Here is a 23,015-nt window from a genome sequence, read left to right as displayed (position 1 = left end):
ACTGAGGTCATGAGACCTCTTCATGACAGACATAGGCTAAGTGATACTCTGCTCAATCCCAACAGCTGTCAACCTTAGAGGACACAGCTGGCTAGAATGGGCCAGTGGTGTGATGGAGCTGGCCCTCCCCAGCTCAAAGGAACTAATTTTTTATATCTCTGCCCAACTCCACATTCAGTGATGTCAGGTTGGTGGCTTAAAATCAGCCAAGGTGGGAGTACTTACACAGTGGAAATTGGCAAACACTACCAAGTAGGGAATTTGTGGTGTGTGTTCTTCCAGTCAGTTTATCAGCTTACTGCTGGCTGGTTTTGGGTTTGTGTTTGTTTGTTTTTTAATAACTGACTGAGTCTTAACCAAAAAGTAAAAGTAGAAGAGATCAAAAAATGGCAAGACTTCCAGATAAATAAAATACCACAGTAATTATCCTCCTTAATGTCAAATTCAAGGATTAGTAATCTGTATATATCTGTGCTAATTAAAGAGACCAGTGTCATGTACAATGAGAGATTTAATTATCCTCTAATAAGCTGCACAATGTTGGACAAAGCAGTCCCTGGCCCTATCCAATCAGTTTTCAGATCACTACCCGGGCCCTATGGAGTCAGGCTTAATTATTTTAGTCCCCAGCACAGTGCACATGTGACTAGGTCTCACTTCTCATATCAGTGGACCCCATGCTGCAAATCTGGTTCCCCAAAAGCTCACAGAAGTAGTAGTGAAGATATAAGGAGGCACAGGCTATTTTCATATTCAAAAGGTCTAACATAAATAATATATTAATTTCCAATACAACCATACAGGCTAAGTAGTAAACATTAAAAATGTTACATTTAGCCGAAGCCGGTTTGGCTCGGTGGATAGAGCGTCGGCCTGCGGACTGAAGGGTCCCAGGTTCGATTCCGGTCAAGGGCATGTACCTTGGTTGCGGGCACATCTCCAGTGGGGGGTGTGCAGGAGGCAGCTGATCGATGTTTCTCTCTCATCGATGTTTCTAACTCTATCTCTCTCCCTTCCTCTCTGTAAAAAATCAATAAAATATATTTTTTTTTAAAAATGTTACATTTATTTTTTGTTGTTATTGTTTTGGTTTTGCTTAAATCAATTCAATCTGGTCCTCTTAGTTATCTCACTGCTCCAGTTTTTCTATTGAAAACCATTTTGAGAACATTTTAATAACTGGACAATGAACTAATTATACCATAAATGATCTTTGCATGAGGGATAAATTCTCCTAAACTGGAGTTTAAAAAAAAACAAGGAAGAACCATTTAACACAAATAAGCATATTTGAAGGATAAAACTGGTTCTTTCCGCAAGTTAGACTCACCTGGAGGGAGAGATTCTCACCATGAAAAGGTCAGATGATGCGTCCCATTTCCTCATGATGAGCCTCTTGGATAGCCTCAGCACCTGCCACCCCTCATGATAGTGAGTGTCCACAGCCTTTTATAGGAAACTTTTCACAGAGTTCAGACAGAAATGCTACACCTAATAACTCACAGATCACGTCCCCTTCATCTGACCACCCCCACTCTCTCCAGTGAACTGCTTGATCATCCCTGAGGACAGTACAAGGAAAGTTGTAAACCATACTTACAGAATGAAACATCAGTTCAAAAGAGTATATGCACCCCTATGTTCATGGCAGCATTATTTACAACTAGAGGCCCAATGCACAAAATTCATGCAAGAGTAGGCCTTCCCAGCCCCGGCTGCCTTGCAGCCCCATGGCCCCACATCCCACCCAATGGTCATTCAGGAAGGTTGTTCCACCATCCGGTCTAATTAGCATATTAGCTCTTTATTATATAGGATAGCTAAGAGCCGGAAACAGCCCAAGTGCCCATCAGTAGATGAGTGGATAAAGAAGTTGTGGTATATTTACACAATAGAATACTACACAGCTATAAAAAAAGAAGAAGGAAATCTTACCTTTTGCAACAGCATGGATGAACCTGGAGATTATTATGCTAAATGAAATAAGCCAGTCAAAGAAAGACATATACCATATGATTTCACTTATATGTGGAATCTAATGAACAAAATGAACTGCCAAACAAAACGGAAACAGAGGCATGGATACATGGAACAGTCTGACAGCTGTCAGAGGGGTGGGGGGTCAGGGGCCTGATTGAAAGAAGGTAGAGGGATTAGCCAAAGAACATATATGCTTAACCCATAGACACAGACAACAGTGAGGTGATGGCCAGAGGGAAGGGAGGGGAGGCTGGGTGGCAGGGGGCAAAGAGGGGGCGTGGAATGGGAACAGCTATAACAGTGTCAACAATAAAAATAAAGGAAAAAAAGAAAAAGAGAACCAACATGAACCCCTGTGCAGATCTTAGGTACATAAGCCATCAGCAGATGGAGCCCTTTGCTAATCCAACAATCCTGGGCCCAGCTTCAATGGCCTGTAGCAGCTGCATCTCGATCTTCGTGGCTCACACTGAATTTCTATCGTCAGTAAGATTGGTTCATTATTGTAGCATCCAGGAACTATATTTCTACAACTGAATGGTAGGAACATTAAAATGAGTGTTTTAGTATTAGAGACAATGTGTGATGTATTGCCCTTGTATTGTCCTCAGGTGTGTGAATATGGTGCTTTAATTTATTCATCCCATAAATATTAAGACCTGCATGTGTTACAAGAAATTTCACATCTACTTGTTCTCTATAGATCAATCGAATATCAATTTGGGGTCCCCATCTCATCAGGTTGGAGGGAAATTCAGTAATAAGTAGGGGTTCCTCAACCCCCAGGCCAGGGTCCTCTAAAGGTTGCCAGGCTTACACTATTTCAAAATGAGAGAAAGTATGAAAGGAGGGGTATGCCTCCAGTCACGCTATACATATATACATAGTGATGTGAGGAAATGCATGTGATCAAATGTTAGCTAAAGGAAAGCATAATGCTATATAGTGTATTTACAGTTATAATCTCAACTAAACCGATGAGGTTATATATCTTGAAGTTATATTGACTATTCTATTTGTACTACACTTGATTCACTTAATTTTAAATACTTTCACTTACCCGTCATCATATATTCCTCACAATAAAAAATGTTAAAAGAGCTCATCATAAAGTATGGAAGATTAAAAATAAAATGGCACCTCTACCCTTCCCTTCCAATCCTAGGTCCCAGGGCAGGACTCCCTCAGAACCCAGACGTGTCTCTCCTCAGCTGGGGAAGGGCTGAGAGGTTGGGTTCAACCCCAAGGCATCGCCTGCTGCATCCGTCTCCCTGGTTTGAGAACTCAGTCCTTTTCTAGGGTTGCTTTCTCCCTTCCTGCAGGTGCAACTGTCCTAGCTCACTTGGTACACTGGCTTCTAAGACCTACTCAGAAAAATAGGAGCTTGATTAATATTATTCACTCAAAGGCTTTATTTTACTTAGGGAAGCAACGTAAAATATTTTGTGGCCAGGTTGTGATGACCTGTACAAAATTATCTTATTCATTTTTTCAAAAACAGCACATTCTAAACCAAGCAAATTCAGTGTGACGTATAAATTGTATCCTAAGAAATAAAAGATAATCCTTTTTAGAAAATCCTTCCTCCATTATAATCAGTTTTCCAGGAGTTTGCTCTTTGCTTGTGTTGTATCATGAGTACCTCAGTTCTGAATGGATTGACTTATATGCTCCAGAAATTCCCTCAATATTTCTCCTCTCTGGCATTACTTCTCTTCCTGTGGTCATTGCTGTGAGGGGTTTGTTTTAGTTGAATATTTCCTCTGTCATTTCAAAGGGAATTTGGGGAGAGAAGAGCTAAATGCAGAAGCCATCTATTGCTTAGAAAGTGTACACTGGCTGTCACTGAGAAATAATTCTGGCAGCAGTGAGGAGAATGAATGGCTGGAAAGTAAGGCAGGAGGCTGCAAATAGTGGCTCCAGTGATCATTCAGTTGGAAAATGAAGAAAGCCAGAATTAGAACCACATCTGTGGGATGGAAAGGGGGAAATATATTGATACCTGTTTTTAACAAAATTTACTGTGTTGGTGGAACGACAAAACAACACAAAACACAATCTGAATTTCTCATGTGTTCAGTCTATAGGTCATATGAAGATCATGCATATAGTAATATCTCAAATTTCAATGGTTTCTCCACCTGCTTATGCAAGACCTCTACCCTGAGTAAAATGTTCCTTTGCTATTTGAGGAGTTGCCGAAGAGTGGCTCACATGAGCTCACAATCCCTGACAGACTCCAATGCTCCAAAGGATGTCAGAGATAAACTGGAGTCCTCATATAACCACAGAGTGGTTTGAAAGAACACCCAAGCTGAAATCAACCTGAAGCCATGGACAACTAGAACTTTCTTATTAGGTCAAGGTCAGTATCTCCTTTTTCTTAGAACGAGTTCTCACCCAAAAGAACTTTAGTTCTCATGTAAACAGGCCTCCGTATGATCATACCCATCCCACATTCTCCACTGGATATACCATACATGGGCATAGCTGAATTCCATTCGAAAGCAAACTGCGACCTCCCTCCTCACCACCCCCAATATACACAAAATAAACCTTTAAAATAATACAAAGTAGCAATTTGTTAAATTCTAAAAAGAATAATACAGACAACTAATATACATACTCACAGATAAAATTACTATAGTTAAGGAGAAACTGTCTGAAACAAAGGAGAATTGTAATTGAAGGTCTTGGACATGCAGAGACCTAGAGTGGTTAAAAATGAAAGCTGTTTTGCCTCTTTTTCCCAAACATACCTTCTCTGTCTCTGAGTTCTTCCCTCCTTCTCTCCCCTCACTGCTTGAATCTATAATAGACATTTAAAAAGAATCTGCTACCAAACTAAAGGGATCCGCTTGCCTGTGCACATCATAGCCCAATAAGACACAAACAGGAGTCTGCAGCCAAGAAAGTAAAGGTTTACTTTAAAGAATGGTGCCATGCCTGTAGTCACAGGTGAGTTTCTGTTCAATTACCTGGTTCCCCTTGGCTTCCAGGGAGGCTTATATAGGGGGAAAATCATTAATCATGGTGGCTAAAGGAGTTGGGGTCATGACCTCTACTGATTGGGGCCAGAGTAGAGAGTAGTTGATCATTGTATCAGGTGCTTGCTCTGTTTGGTTTCATGAGGGTGTGGTCAGTACTTTGTTCAGCATTCATGGGCCTGGAGCCAAAACACAACTAAAGTCAAGATGTTATCTTTATCTTAATCAAAACTGTGGTCAGCAGACCTGAGGGTATGTTCTTTAGGCATTTTATGCTAACTACAATCTGATGTCCTAAGGGCTTAATGATTAAGTAAGGAAGTAGACAGGCAGGAAGGAGAAAGGGTCATGCTAAGGAAATGGAGTTTCTGCAGTTACAAATCTATGGACTAAGAACGAAGCAAGCTTGGTTTTCATTCAGTTCCAGTTCTATTGGTAAATGTGGGTTATGGCTGGAGCAGCTTGAAATGACGTCTGTGCCTCTTACCTCTCCCGGGGATTTCTGAAGTGTGTTGTCTTCAGGTGCCACATAAACTGGGTTTGTTGTTCCTGGCAGCTGGATTGGAACTGGAGCTATTACAGATTGGGAATGAACAATGGTGCTGGGATGAATATCCGGAGGAGAGGAAGAAAGACATAAAGTGGGTAGGACAATAAGGCAGAGAGGGAAGGGGCATCAGCCAGCATTTCCAACTTATCTCTTGGTTATTTTGAACCATCCCCTCTTCCAGCTAATATTGACAGAGGATGTTTTCACCTTTGACATCTGCCCTAAGCTTTTCAGTTTAACTCTGTGTCTAGGGTTAAGGCGAACCCAATATTTTAGATTTTCATTAGCATTCAGTTATTTATAAAAATTGGCTTTCATCCTGACCAGTGTTGCTGAATGGGTTGAAGCATTATCCCATACACTTAAAGATTTGTGGATTCGATTCCCAGTCAGGGCACATACCTAGGCTGAGGGTTCTATCCCAGGTTGGAGCTCGTAAGGGAGGCAACCAATAGATGTTTCTCACATCAATATTTCTCTTTCTCTCTCTCTCTCTCTCTCTCTCTCTCTCTCTCTCTCTCTCTCTCTTTTTCCGTCCCCTTCTCTCTAAAATCAATGGAAATATCCTTGGGTGAGGATTTTTTTTAAAAAAGAAAAAGAAAGGCAGGAAAACATTTTTAAAATTGATTTTCAAGGTACCAAAAAAAAAATATCTGGGATTCTCAAGAATCACCCTCTCGCCAAAACCGGTTTGGCTCAGTGGATAGAGCGTCGGCTTGCGGACTGAAAGGTCCCAGGTTCGATTCCGGTCAAGGGCATGTACCTGGGTTGCGGGCACATCCCCAGTAGGAGATGTGCAGGAGGCAGCTGATCGATGTTTCTCTCTCATCGATGTTTCTAATTCTCTATCTCTCTCCCTTCCTCTCTGTAAAAAATCAATAAAATATATTTTAAAAAAAAAAGAATCACCCTCTCCCCATATTTTTTGTAACTGCTTATTGATGGAAAGAAATAGATGCTGCTGACTGGGCTGCAGCCAGCAGAGGCAGTCCCTACTTAGTTCTATAGATACAACTTGTCACCCAAGAGGATGGAAATTCTAAAACCCTGACATGTCATCCCAAACTCATCTCAGAATGTCTTATAATGAATAAAACCTTTTTTAAAAAAAATTCTTCTAATATACAATGTCATCAAAAGATATTACCAATATTTTTAAGTGAAAAGAAAAAATAACAGGTACAACACAATTTAATTTTTAGTCTGTGGAAATATATATAGGAAATAAAGGTCAAAAGAAAGTATAACAATGTTTTGGGATTGTGTTAATTTTTACTTTCATCTTTTATTTATATATTGCAAATAGCAATGTAATAAGATAGCTATTATTTGTGGATAGCATCCTATGTACCAGAGCTAGTACCAATACTGACACCTCTGCGGTCTTAGTAATACCACTTAAACTTGGAAAACAATGAAAAGTTGAACCAGGAATTTGCCCTGACTCTGTCAGCAAATGAGGACAGAGAGGGATCCCAAAACCAGTCCGTCAGCTTCACAAGTCCTCACACTAAACTACGTGTGTTACTTTGGGAAAGAAAGGGAAAAAGCTAGTTATTTTTTGTTTTTTAATGGATTATGGTGAACAAATACAAACCTTCAGATAAAAGCAATAAACTTTTTTCTTTGTTAACTTTGTTTAGTGAATATCCATTGATCCAGAATTATTTGATGTCTTACTAATTTATCATGTCTGGCTCCTGTCCAAAAGTTAGACTACATAACATATATTTACTCCACATTAAACTTATGATCAGAAGCTAATTTCAAAGACAGCTAGAGCTACCAATTAAGTAGATAGCTATGGAGACCTTTGTTCTATCATTAGTGTCCTTGTTCCCACTGATATGCTGAGCACAGCCTAAGACACAGCAGAAGACAGCTCAGGGTCAAAAGTTAAATCTTTACAAACTAATCAATAACAATTGACTTGTTCAGAAATTATCTCCCAACCTAGGTTATTAAATTGATTACAATAAACATCTATATTTTTTTCCACCATTTCTCCTCTTAATTCATCTATTTGTCTAAATTCTATTGGGTCCATTAATTTTTATTTTAATCATACGAGTACTAAAGACTTTACCTTAATCAGAAGCACATAAATTAACACGAATTTGTTTAAAACAAAACCATTGTTGTTGTTTTTCCAGCTATCTTCATTAATTCCTGACTGGTTCAAGTTAATGACATTAATGCAAAATACATTTTTAGTTCTTTGCAGACATTAAATAAGTTGGGAAAAAATAGCATTAAATTAGCATGCCCAAAGTATCTCATACCCAGCCATACAGAAATGAATAGAAGCAGTTTGGAAATGAGAAGGAAGCAATAACTAGAAAATGCAACTTGGAACATTTACTGTGTTCATTCTCAGTCGAGTCGATGGAAATGAATACTGCACCATACTTTGGCCCCAGTTAATAGGTGAACTTGCTTTCTTCTCACTGTTAAAGGAACAGTTGCTTCTTTTTCTGATTCACTAATGGCATGAAAATGTCTATCTGCATTTCACCCCTGTATCTTCTCAAGAGCTTAAATAAAATGCTCCATCCACTGGGGCCTCTTGGAGACATAAGGTATATACTCTTTAAGGAACTGTTTAATAAACTCTTTGAAAATCTTGATTTACATTTGAAGAAAGGGACTAAGCCATAGCAAAGTCTGTTAACAGTAACCACTGGCCGGCTATTTGTGAGTGAGATGTGGCCTCACCTTTGTCTGCCGCTGACTCATACCAGCACGGAGGCTGCACTGCAGCGGCCTTCCAGCTCACAGGCTGAGCACTTACCCTTTCTGCAGATGGAAATGCGCTTCCCTATTCTGCTGATTCAGAGAGTTGATTAATTTTAACTTGAGGCTTGACTCACATCATGGACTGAACAATAAATGTATAACGTTCATTCTGCCGCTGACAGTAAATGGAAAATTTAATTCAACAAATATCACTATTTTGTGTACAGACTTGCAAGGATGCCATAGGGTGTTGTAAAGAGACATAAGACATAAGCCCTCAAAGGTTTAGTTAGGGAAACAGACCTATGCATCTAAAATCCCAGCAAAATATGATCTACCATGCAGCTTATAATGGTGGTAGAAGAGCCTTAATTATATCACATTTCAATAAACATTCGTAAGACTTTGTAATAGTGGGACTTTTTTAAGGTAAACTTGTCTTCTTGAAAACTATTTTGTGAATAACAAGGAGATCATTTATCTGGCTGTAGTAACTCTGATCTTAAAGTTACATTAAGTTTTCTGGCTAAAAATGTTTAAGTTTTATGTCCTGGAAGAGACTATCTCTTAAATACCATTTTGATTTTAATTATGCCTACTTATCAAAGGAACCAGGTAAAAGCACTTGAGCTTTAAATTTTACAATTGCGCCCTGGCCGGTTTGGCTCAGTGGATAGAGCGTTGGCCTGCGGACTGAAGGGTCCCAGGTTCGATTCCGGTCAAGGGCGTGTACCTTGGTTGCGGGCACATCCCCAGTGGGGGGTGTGCAGGAGGCAGCTGATCGATGTTTCTAACTCTCTATCCCTCTCCCTTCCTCTCTGTAAAAAATCAATAAAATATATTGATCTTTAAACTTGACAATTGCATTTAAATGCATGCAATGCCTATCCCAGACACTGTTGCTAGAGTTTCCTTTAGGAAATAGATTGTTCTATCTCTTTATTCAAAAGAAAGTGAAAATTATTTCTGGCTGATTTAAATGCAATCAGAGTATTTCATGCTGAACTACCTGATTCAGATACATAAATTGTAGTCTATGTAAAGATGCACCAATTCTCCTTGGTACTTGACCAAAAATCTGCTTTTTGGCTTCAGACTTTGGAAGTTTGAAGAGCCAAATGCCCACTTTAGCATCATTTCAGTTATTCCTGTATTAGTGCCTGATCAATGGTCACCAGATGACACAGGTTCCTATAGCTGTCATCATGATAACATCAGTAATAGCTACAAGGCATGTCATTCTGATTTATCATTATTATCTGAATATTTACTTTCAAATATAGGTAAGCCTTTTAGATATAAACTAAAGTGAAAATCTCTTTACATGCTTTATATGTTGAAACTCTATCAGGTTGACTCAAAAATGGTCCCCTAGTACAGTTCACGTGGTCCCCTCAGCACGTGTGCATCTGTTTTTTGGTTCTGCTCCTTTTTCTGGCCTCACTGAAAATCTCAAGGGGAGAGAGCTCAGGATTTCTGTTCCAGGCAGAGACTTTCAGCAGCTAATTTACAAGAAGCACCTTAGAGAGAGGAGTTAATGGGAAAGGAGTGGAGGAATCAGGACATAACAGATGCTTTACTCTCATTACAATTTTCCTCTTGCAAATTAGAAACTTCCAGACTCCAGAAGAGAGGACTCTTGCAGTATTTCAGCAATACAACAATGCCTTCATGGACTCCTCGAGTAGAGTACTTTCATGTGTGGATAGAAATTATCAAGAGCTCATAGTATCTCTGTGACTGACTGCTAAGAATATAAAAAAATTTAGCTTTCCTCACTGCCTTTATCATCTCATTAATAAATGTCTTCTACAGGAAATAGCTTAAACTCTCTGTAAGACTTTAATGAAAAGGCCTTTTCACTCAAATTCAGCCTACCCCTGCTTTCAGGTACTACCAGGGTGACGTGGGAGGAAAAACTCATTATTAAATCCAAAAGGGTATTGCATCTGTGAAATATTTTTAATAAGGATGTTGCTCAACCTCCAGAATATTTTGTACAGCTGGATCATGAGACAAAATAGATTTGAGACAGTAATATTTAATATCAAATTGGACACAAAGTGTTTTTTAAAGCCTCTTCAAAGATGGGATAACAGGAATAGGTTAAAAGGTGGATAAACTTCAGTAGTGTCCTCTACTGGGGAATTTTGTTAAGCAGATATGCCAAAGTCATTGGCCAAATTATTGTATCAACTCCTGTAGTTTATGAGGACAGAAAATTGTGTGTCTGATTTTATCTAGCCCTGCTTCTTATTTATGTTATATTAGCATCTAAAACTTCAATTTTTGTTGCTTTTCTTTCATATCATCTGCAATTGTAGAATGAAAGTAATTATCGCTCCCTGAGGCCCAGTTATTTGCTAACATTTCATGGTAGTTTTGTAGAGTTCAAGTAATAAATCCTTCATTAAAATTATCAAGTCTTATCTCTCCAGCTATTTGAAGTGATTTCTCCTCAAATGCATAATCTTTAGCTGGGCAACAGCCATTAAATGAAACAAGAAGGGACAGGTTGTCCTAACAGCAACACAGAGTGATAGACTGAAGTGTATGAATAAGTCTATTATTCTGCTCTTTGTTCTTATACCAACAGGGATGGGCTACACAGAAATTGGTTTTGCTTTTATGGGGGTTTACTGAGGAGCTGAGCAGTACTCCGACATTACATAAGGAACAGCCCATGGAACTTTTACCTTATAGGGCTGGCTGTTTGATTCAATCTTATGTTTACTGAACTCCTGCACTGTGCCTGGCCCTGGGGATAGAAAAGCTGGGTAGACACAGTTCCTGCCCTCAAGAGGTTGTCTTCTCATAGGGTGGGCATTGAGTAAGGAAATAATTATAATACAATAACAATTAGCATCTCTTTGTTAAACTCTAATTGCTCTTCTTACACAGCTGTGCCACTGTACTGTGTAAGAAAGAGGGCCAAGTATTAAGACGGTTATTAATAAAATAAAGCCATAACAAACTGAAAGAGCCTGGGGAGTTCAAGAAAAACAGTCTGCCCCACAACCTTTCAGAAAATCAGAACATGGACTGTATCGAAAATGCTGGGTTTCTCCATCCTTTTCTCTTACACATAAGTCCATAGGAGGAGGCACAGGAATACAGAGGTGAAGAACATGGCCTCTTGAGCTATACTGCATGGGTTTGAATTCCAGCTGTTCCACTGATAGCTGTGTGACTATGACTTGTTACTCAATCTCTCTGGAAGTTATTGTTATGGTTGCTGAAGGCAGGATGAGAGTGGTGGCATATACTTATGGTACTTTTATCAACTGCCTTCATGGTGACCAAAAGAATTTAAGCAACAGTCATGTTTCAAATAACTTCGTAGATAAGAATTCATCAAGAGATCTGTGGTATGCCATTTAAAAATCTACCAATAAGAGGGGCTCTAATATTGTCATATCATCCTTAATAGAATTACCTCTTTTTGTTCCTTGCTCTAATCTCAATTTGTATTTTAGAAAGAACCAACTATATGTATTATAAAATCAAAATTGAAATCAAGGTGGCATTTTAAAATAATTTACTAAAGTATACTATCCAGTAGACATTAAAATTAAGTATTTAGAAAAATATATACATACCAGAGTCACCTGTATGAATAAAAAGAAAAGAAATCACCATAAATCATTCAGATATTTATGTAATTTAAAAGAAACAATTTAAATGCAGTATCTAAAACTAGAAAAGTGGTTAAATAAATTATAATACATCTATACAGTAGAATAATATGGGGAAAAGTAAAATGGAAAATTAATTTTACCTATCTTTTTATTACACACAGAAAATTAAAACCTAGAAACTTATCAACATGTTGGCATTGTCTCTGAATGGAGAGACTTAGGGTAGTTTTCAACATCTTTTTGCACCTTTTTTATGTCCAAATATTCCACAAGGAAACTAATTTGTTTTCATAATCAAAGGAAAATTTTTCTCTGGAATTTGATTTACATTCTTGTTACATTCATATCTCATTAATAATAAATAAATATCAAATTAATGAATAACATAGGCAATGGCCTTCTTACTTAAAAATCCTGCCCCAGGATCTGTTCTACAAGGCACTATAAAAATTCAAGCTTCATCGTCTCCCCATCTCCACATCAGTTTCAGTTATGCAAAATGAATATGTTCTGGCCATCTAATGTACAGCAATGTGTCATAGTTAACAATACTGTATTATAAACTTGAAATTTGCAAAGAAGGTAGGTCCAAGTGTGATCAAAACACACATACAAAATGGTAACTGAGATTATGGATATGGTAATTAGTTTGATTATGATTATTGTATAATGTATACATCATCAAAACATCAAGTTGTACATCAACCGGTTTGGCTCAGTGGATAGAGCGTCGGCCTGCGGACTGAAAGGTCCCAGGTTCGATTCCGGTCAAGGGCATGTACCTGGGTTGCGGGCACATCCCCAGTGGGAGATGTGCAGGAGGCAGCTGGTCGATGTTTCTCTCTCATCGATGTTTCTTACTCTCTATCTCTCTCCCTTCCTCTCTGTAAAAAATCAATAAAATATATTAAAAAAAAAAACATCAAGTTGTACATCTTTAACATATATAATTTTTATTTGTCATTAATAGCTCAGTAAAGCTAGAAAAAAAATCAAACTTCAAAAGAGTTAAAGAGAAACCAAAAAGAAAAGAAAAAAGGAAAGGGGGAAGACAGGGTAAATAATCTAAGTATCTGTCAATGGATGAATGGGTAAAGAAAATGAGAGATAGATATACACACAATGAAATATTATTTAGCTTTAGGGGAAAAAAGGGAATCCTGCCATTTGCTACAACATATGAAACTTGAGGGCATTATGTATGAAATAAGTCAGAGAAAGACAAATACTACATAATCTCACTTTTATGAGGAATCTCAATTTTTTTTAAAAACTGAACTCACAAAAAAAAAGAATAGATTGGTGATTGCCAGTGGAAGAAATGGATAAAAAATGCTCAAAAGGTACAAACTTCCAGTTATGAGTAAGTTCTGGGGATCTAATGCGCAGTATGGTGATTCTGGTTAACAATACTGTATTCTGTACTTGAAATTGCTGAGAGAATAGATCTTGAAAGTTCTAAAAACACAAAAAATGATAACTCTATAAGGTGATGAATGTGTAAACTAACCTGATAGTGGTAAGCATTGTGCAATATATACATATATCAAATCATTGTGTGATACACATTAAATTTACACAATGTTATGTATCAGTGATATCTCAATAAAGCTTAAAAAACTAAATTTTTTTTAAAAGAACAGACATTCTTTGCTGTGGCCTGAGGTTCACTAATGGAAAACTGCTAAGGAATCTCTCCTTTCTTCCTCTAGCGTGTTCTCTTATCCCTCGGAATGCATAAACAGGTGTGTACATGCATATGACCTTTATGATGAGAGGCGATTCTCCAGGTTCCTCTCTGTGGGTGGGAAGAGAGAGGCTCTGTAACCTGAGTTGCCAGGCCTGTGGTTGGCTAGAGATGGGACCCTAGCACCCTCAGATTGCAGAGTCTGTCGTGGGCTGCTGCAGCCTTTCAGCAGCTGGTCAGGCTTATCAAGATTATTGAGGATATTTTTGTCACTCTGATACTTTTGTTAAGTGACATGCTATCATTTATAACATTCCTCGGTCAAAAACCACTGCATTTATAGTTTATCCTTTGCCACTCTGATGCATGCACTTTTGAGAGCAGGATGCACAGGTGCTCTGGAGCCTGCTCTGTGGGATGATGGGCATAAATGAGGACACCACAGGTCACAGACCCGTCCTCTGAGAAGATGAAAAGCCTGAAAGGATGAGATGAGCACAGGCAATCACGTGGCAACTTTTAGCGCGAAGGCCATGCTCATCGACATGATGGCTTTAGCTTTGTATTTTTAGTCACTGTTTTTGAAGTATCGTTGACATAGAATAAGATTCATGTTTTAAGTGTACATTTGATGAGTTCTGACAGATGTGTAGCCACTACCATAATCAGCCATAATCAGGTTTTGGAACATTTCCATCATTCCTAAAAGGTGTCCTCATGACGCTTTATAGTCGATCCCCTTCTCCTGTGTTTTACATTTCAGTTGGATACAATGACAGTGTATCCCAAACAAAAATGTGTGACGTAGGGTTGACTGGCACAGATGTACTCATGGGAATACTATGGTATGTGAACTTGAGATTGTCTCCAAAATCTGGGCCACCCGATTACCACACATGTGAAGACACAGATTCCTCTGCTCAACATACCAGGACACTGGAGAGATCCACGCATCAGTACCTCTTAAGGTGGGTGGGTTGGAACACATAGAGAAGGCAGAACCAAGGAAACCCACCCCTCAGCAGCTGAGCCTGCAGCCCCAGCAAACCCAGTAGCAGTGGCACAGGCACCCACAACTTGAGCCCCCACCCACACCCCAATGCAGTGGTCCCAACACCCTGAATAAAACTGCCTCCCACCCCCTGCATTGTTGCCCACGACACCAATACCTCACCCATGGAGTCAGGACAACCCCCATGGGGATGGGACACCTGACACTCAGGCTCCTCCCCAACACACACCCTCACCACCCCGCACTGAGTGGGAAATGCCCATAACCCAGCCACCTGTATCACAGTAACCTCAGCAGCAATACTGGCAGCAGCAAGGCACCAGTGTCCACCCCCTCTCCCTGTGTCCCACCTCCCCATTCCCCATCCAAGCAGCTATGGGAGGTGGGAGGTGGGGCACATGCAGCATCTCTGACAGAGAGGGTGGATTGGCTTTCAAATATAGCCAGAGGCAGCTCAGGTCAGAGAAACCAGAATCTTGTGCTATAGTGCCACCTACTGGAAAACAAAAAAAAGGTCTCTACCAACTTGAACTGTTAGAATCTAAGTAAACAAAGCTCTACCTAGAAATGTGTTCACCACTCCAAATGCACTGGCAGAGGAACACTCATCAAACACCGTGCAAAATCGTGGTAACACAGTATAGAAAAAGGAAAACGGAAATTCTCCAGAAACGAAGTCAACATAAAAAAGGCTATCTATGACAAACTAACAGTTTGCATCATAATCAACCGTGCAAAACTGAAAACTTTCCCTCTAAGATCAGGAACAAGACAAGGACGTCCACTTTCACCACTTTTAATCAACATAGTATTGGAAGTCCTAGCCAGAGCAATTAGGTAAGAAAAAGAAATAAAAGGTATCCAAATTGTAAAGGAAAAAATAAAACTGTCACTATTTGCAGATGATATGATTTTACATGTAGAAAACCCTAAAGAGTTCACCAAAAGAATATTAGACTTAGCCCTTACCAGTTTGGCTCAGTGAATAGAGCGTCGGCCTGCAGACTGAAAGTTCCCAGGTTCGATTCCAGTCAAGGGCATGTACCTTGGTTGTGGGCACATCCCCAGTTGGGGGTGTGCAGGAGGCAGCTGATCGATGTTTCTCTCTCATTGATGTTTCTAACTCTCTATCCCTCTCCCTTCCTCTCTGTAAAAAATCAATAAAATATATTTTTAAAAAGAATATTAGATTTAATAATCAAATACAGTAAAATTGTGAAATAAAATCAATATACAAAAATCAGTTGCAGCCCCACCAGTGTGGCTCAGTGGTTGAGCATTGGCCCATGAACCAAGAGGTCACTGGTTCAATTCCCCATCAGGGCACATGCCCGGGTTGCAGACTCGATCCTCAGCAGGGGCCATGAAGGAGACAGCCAATCAATGATGTTTCTCTCTCATCGATGTTTCTATCTCTTTACCTCTCTCCCTTCCTCTCTCTCTAAAAAAAATCAATACAAACATACTTTTTAAAATCTGTTGCATTTCTATACACTAACAAACTATCAGACAGAGAAATTAAGAAAACAATCCCATTAACAATTGCAACGAGAAAGAATAAAGTACTTAGGGATAAATTTAACCAAGCATGTTAAAAAAAAAGAAAGAAAGAAACTCTACTCCACCAGCAAGAGAAACAAAACAAAATAAATGGGATTAAATCAAACTAAAAATCTTCTTCACAGCAAGGGAAAACAACAAAACAAAAAGGCAACCAACTAAATGGGCAAAGATAATTTGCAAGTCATTTATCTAATAAGTGGTTAAGGTCCAAAATATACAAAGAACTCATACGATTCAACAACAACAAAAAACAAACAAGCCAATTAAAAATGGGAAGAGGACCTGAATAGACATTTTCCTAATGAAGACATACAGATAGCCCATAAGCACATGAAAATATGTTCAACATCACTAATTATTAGGGAAATTCAAATCAAAACCACAAGGAATATCATCTCACACCTGCAGAATGGCTATTACCACAAAGACAAGAAACACGTTTTGAGGAGGATGTGGAAAAAAGAGAGCACTCATGCACTGTTGGTGGGATTATAAATTGGTACAGCCACTGTGGAAAATAGTATGGACATTCCTCAAAAAATTAAAAATAGAACTACCATGTGATACAGCTATTTGACTTCTGGGTATCTATCTGAAGAATATGAAAACGCTAGTTCAAAAAGATATATGAACCCCAATGTTCATAACACCATTATATAACAATATATATATAGACACAACCTAAGTGTCCATCAATGGATGAATGGATAAAAAAGACCATATATATAATGGAATTATATATAATGGAATACTACTCAACCATAAAAAAGACAAAATCTTGCCACTTGCAACCTTGGACCTTGAAGGTATTATGCTAAGTGAAATCAGTCAGATAGTGAAAGACAAATACCATATTATTTCACTCATAAGCAGAATATGAAACAAAACAAAACTAATGAACAAATCAGAAACGAAGTCATAGATGCAGCAATAGGTCGGTGGTTATCAGAGAGAATAGGGATGAGGAAGGGTGAAATGGGTGAAGGAGGTCAACTGCATGGTGCCTAATGAAAAATAGACCGTTGGTGGTGAGCATGCTGCAGTGTATACAGATGTGGAATTATACTGCTGTGCACCTGAAAGAGAGAGAAACTGAAAAGACTGGAGGTTAAGAGCAAGAGAAAAGTGGGCCAGAACACAAGTACATATTTTTATTTTATTTTTCTACATTTTCTAAAATTATCCAAACAATGAGGTAGGTAAAGGGAAGACCATTGATAATAGAATGAAAATAAAACTAGAACAACAAGGGTTAGAAGGAAGAGAAATGAAGGGGAAACGCAGAACTTCTGTCTTTACCTTTTAAACCCCGAGCTCGTCTCTATCCCATGCACTTCTTAGCAGGGCCATGTTTGAAATAGCATTTGCTTTGGAGCCCTTACCCCAGTGGTTCCCATTCCCTGTGTGTCCCTGGCAAACCCTCAAATACCAGGATTTTAACCAGCACTTGAAAGGATGAATCTGCCCCTCTGTGTTCACTGCAGACTCCGTCAACCCGCAGCAGGCAGAGGGAATGGTTTGAGTGTGAAAATCTGCTACCTGACCTCACCTGGACCCTGGACTCCTACCTCCTCTGGAGGCGAAGGGTACTTGTCAACACACGTTCTTTTCTCGGCACCTGTATGACAAGCTGTGCCTTCTACCTGTTACTCAGAGCAAACTGCAGCTGCTCCACCTACTCTGCTCCCTCTGCTTGCTCCTGACAGACATCATCATAACCATATGTCAACCTGGTTACAGCAAAATTAATTTTACAAGATGATCACCATTTGTCCTCTTCCTTCGGCATGCTAAACGTCTCCTCACTTCTGTTCATGCCATTCTCGCACTTTTGTCATCTCACTCCTCTCACTTTGGCTCCTGCCAAAGTGAAATTTCTAGGCTGCACAGGATCCCTGACAGTATTCCACCACACTTTTCTCACCCAGACATTTCTCCATGTCCTAAACCTTCCTGATTCCACCCATCAGCTTGACTAATATCCCATTCCTGGCTCCACACTTACGCCAGAAAAATCAGGCAGCTAATGGGCACTAAGGTGTGCTTGGTTGGAATAGTGTATTTTCCTACCAGGTAACATGTTTACATTTTAACAGGAACTTTTTGGACTGCCTGAGATTCTCTTAAAGCAGTGGTTCTCACCCAGGGTGATTTTGCTGCCAGGGGACATTTAACAATGTCTGGACACGTGGTGGTTCTCACTGGAGGATGGGGAGATGCTACCGGCCTCTAGCAGATAGAGGCCAAGGATGCTGCTAAACACCCTGCAAGGCACAGAACAGTCCCCACAACAAAGGATTATCCAGGCCAGATTGTCCAGAGTGGTGAGACTAAGGATACCAGCCTTAAAGGAATGACTCCGCAGTAGAGATATAGACCATCTGTCAGGCAGCTGAAAGGAATATTTTGAGGTAGTTGAGGTTTATGGCATTCTTTATTTCACACTTACATAGGCCTATTATAACTCCTGACAATAAAGGCACAGCCTTGAATTTGCCATTGTTGCTTTTTACTTAGAAAAGTAGCCTTTGAATTGCCTGATCATGCCCCAAAGTCCCACCTTCTCACTGAATGAAGGAGTCCTCCTAGACCATCACAATACCACTAGCACGGCTGCCTCTAAAAATGTTTTCTTCGGAAACACAGTGACTCAAACCCTTCTGTAGCACCTGAGGTTCAGACACAGGACCAACACCAGCCTCCTGCTCCAGCCTATTATCCGGCTATGTTTTCTAAGTTGCTATTTTTCTGAGCATGTGAATCAATTCACATTAAACCCATCTGTGTCACAAGGGATATTATGATGCAGTTCTAGAGCACAAACAGAAAAGGCATCATATTCCAACATCCTTAATAGATTTGGCACTAAATCTGGGAAATGATGTATTTTGCAAATATACTCACACTAAAACTAAGGACCAGGCATCACCTCTTGACCCTGAGCTGATAATGCACATTTACACTTCAAACCTGTGGCGCAGAACCTGGCAGCACCATTTGATGTTGACATGAAAATGGACTTCAAAGGCCGCACTGTGTGCTCCTGTCCACTCTATGGGCACAGATTTCCAGCAGAACGTGATTACACCGTTGATTACCTATGCCTATTGTCATGGCAGTTTCATCTAAAGCTTTTGTAGAATTCAATAATTGCCTTTTGTTGACCAGGATAATAACACTGGGGCCTGCCGCACACGTGAACCAACCGCGCACAATACCCGCTAGTAAGTGGCCATGGTAATTGAAAAACAGACTAAATCTCCTGGACTTTTGTAATGAAATAAACTATGAACAGAGGAATAAAATATCTTCAATGGCTGGCTGTGTATTGTTACTTTGAAGCTTTTCCCAGCTACCACCCTCATCAGATCAGAGTGGAAGCTAACACCCACTACTTTAAATAATTATTGGATTTTTTTTTTCATTCTTTATCATTCAGACTGTTCTGAACACCACCCCACTTGATGTTATAATTAGTTCTCTGATAAACCTTTTGCAAAATAAATGGTTTTATTTTGGTAGTAATACAGATATGAAAATGGGTACCTAAGGCAGGGGAAGCAATGTAGTTTTCGTTTCATGTGCCAGGAAATGAAGCTGTGTTTGAATAGTGATCGTGGACTCAATAAATCATTTCTCAAATTTGCTTGGAAATTCTGAACTTAATCTATAATAATAAAAGCATAATATGCTAATTAGACTGGACAGCCGAACGACCTTCCAGACATCATTCCAAACGTCCTTCCGGACGAAGCTGCCATAGCGGAGGCCAAGGCAGAGGCAGTTAGGGGCGATCAGGCAGGCAGGCAAGCAGTTAGGGGCAATCAGGCAGGCAGGTGAGTGGTTAGGGGCAATGAGGCAGGCATGCAGAGTGGTTATGGGTGATCAGGCGGCAGGCAGGCAAGCGGTTAGGAGCCAGCAGGCCCGGATTGCGAGAGGGATGTCCAGGATTACGAGAGGGTGCAGGCTGGGCTGAGAGACCCATCCCACCCCACTCCTGTGCACGTATTTCATGCACTGGGCCTCTAGTAATATATAAATGCATAGCACATTCTCACCAGCCATGCTTTTTACCATTTTAGATTTGGATTTCCATTAAGGATTTAGTTAATAAACATCACAAGTGTTCATTGAGATAAGCACTTACAAGCAAATAAACCTACCTCCTTGTGGTCATAATTAGTAGATTTACTCTTTAGACAATTATTTCTGAAGGAAAAAAGAGAAAGAAAACCAAGTCATCAGTTACCAGTGTTACTGAATAAAAGATTAATACCAAGATTACCTTGGAGCCAAAGGCATGGATTGAAATTTTAACTGTTTGGGGGAGTTCAATTCCCTTCACTGGGTCTGTTTTCTTATCTGTAAAATTGGGATCATACGCCTCCTTCACAAACTCATAAGGACTAAATAAATGTCCATGGAAAGCACCTTACACAGCCCCTTCACATAAGTATTCAATAACTGTTGAGTTCTATTTTTCTTCTTTTATAGAAGACGTATTTTAGTGAATAAAACAATATGAAGCCAAAATTAGTATTCCCGTCACATCCAATTTTGTCCCTAGCATGTGTCCCCATTTGTTTCCCATGTGCTGGTTCCTAACAATACTAATTAGGTCACATTAAATGGACTGTAATTGACCATGGCACTTGTGCAGATTTACATTTTCACACACAAAAACTGAAAATAAATTAATAACTGGCAATTTTGACAATTATGGTCAATTAATTTGTCAACATAAAATTTGACATATGTACTTCCTGTTTAAAAATAAAAACTGTCTATTGAAATGCAGATTAGCAACCAGCTATGAAGTTCTCATACTTTTCATATGAAAAGTAAACAAGATTTTAAACATATACGCCACTGTGATATTATCAAAACTTTTATGCCTCATTTTCCCCCTGAAAAAATCCTAGCAATTCTCAATAAGGAATCAAATACTTATTGTGTATTTTAATTGAAATCATTTGTAATATTTTTTCCTTTTAATAGAAATTAAACACAAGCAAATGCATAAAGGATGGGAATTGAGGGGGAAACATTTAGAACAAATATGAATTGAGATATTTACTTTAATTATATACTCTAATAAGAACCATCTTAAAAATCCAGTAGAAAAAATAAAGAAAGAATACAGAGAGATAATTAACATAAGCACTTACATGCCTTGCCTAAAAACATTATAGATTAAAACTAGTGGATATTATTTCTGAACTATTAAATTAACTAAATTATTAAAATATTTTGAGGATGCAGTGGCTGTTGTACTAATTTATACTGCTACAAGTATAAATTAGTACAACTCTTCTGGAAATTGATTAACAATATTTATAATCACTGCAAAGGTGTATAATTTTTGGTGTAGCAATACCACTTCTGAGACTATATTCTAACAAAATAACCCAAAATATGGAAAAAGCTTTACATGAGAAAATGAGATTCCCACTAGTTTTTAAAATAATATAAAATTAGAAAGAACATAAACATTAAATAGTAGGAGCAAGTTTATGTGTATTACAGTACAACAATTCTATGGAATTACTAACATTAATAATGACTTATAAAGAGTAGGAAGTTCCCTGGCCAGTGTGGCTCAGTGGTAGAGCATCAGCCTGCACATCAAAGGGTCATGGGTTCAATACCTGGGTTGCAGGTTCAATTCCCTTCTCAAGTCATGGCGCATGCAGGAGGCAACCAATTGATGTGTCTCTCTCACATCAATGTATCTCTCTCTTTCTGCCTCCCTCCCCCCTCTTCCTTCCATTCTCTCTAAAAAAATTAGTGGAAGAAATATCCTCAGTTGAGGATTAACAACAAAAAAGTAGAAAGTAACCTAGAAAGATGGTTACCCAGAAATGTTTGATTTAAAAAAGCAAAATACAAAAGTGTATAATTGCTTTCATTGCCATAAAATATAATACACAGTGGAGAAATTACATAACATATAAAGTAAAAAATTAGGTTATAAGTTAGTATGTACAGTGATCTTAATTTATATTATCATTCATTTGTGTAATATTTATTACTTGTGCTTTTATTTCCCACTTTTACACAATGAATCGATATTATTTTCAAATAATAAATTATTTTAAACTATGAATAGAAAAGACTAGAAAGAAATGTCCCCAAAGTTCCAGTGGTTATTTCAGAGTGATGGGATTAGACCTTTTGAATATAAATAAATACATAGTGACAATTCTGAATTTCAACAACAGATATAGGTCCCTCTGCAGCCCATGAGCCTGCTGAGAGCAGCCAAGAAGCTCTGCCCCCTCAAGCCAGTGTGGACGCACTGCACACCCCACCCAGAGGGACGGCCTGTCTCTCATGCCCGGAAGAGGGGAAGCAAACGCCTCTTTCCATGGACACCCACAGGCCAAAATGGAGACAAGCTGTGTGTGTCTTGGAAAGTGTTAAACAAGATTAATACGTATATTTGATATTAGAGACTATTTTGAAACATAATGGCAATCTACACTAATAAAAGACAAACATGCAAATTGACCATACCTTTGCTACACCTTAAGCGACACCCACCAGCCAATCAGAGCGACTATATGAAAATTAACTCAACCAAGATGGCAGCCGGCAGCCGCGGAGCTGGAGCAAGCAGGAGGCTTGGTTGCCCCAATGATGGAGGAAGGCAAGCGTCCCTCCCGCCTGCTGCAGTGGCTCTGAGCTCCACTCAAAGCAACAAAGTTTCAATTATAGAAGGTAAATAAACCCCAGATACCTGCTTTCAGCCGGCCATGGCCACGGAGCTGGAGCGAGAAGGAGGCTTACCTCCCACCCGAGCTGGCCAGCTCTGAGCTCCACTGAAGGCAACAAAGTTTCAATTATAGAATGTAAATAAATC

The sequence above is a fragment of the Myotis lucifugus genome, unplaced genomic scaffold, assembly GCF_000147115.1.
Source record: "Myotis lucifugus unplaced genomic scaffold, Myoluc2.0 scaffold_161, whole genome shotgun sequence".
Lineage (NCBI taxonomy): Eukaryota > Metazoa > Chordata > Mammalia > Chiroptera > Vespertilionidae > Myotis > Myotis lucifugus.
The sequence above is the reverse complement of the archived record's forward strand: the minus strand, read 5'-3'. Positions refer to the sequence as shown.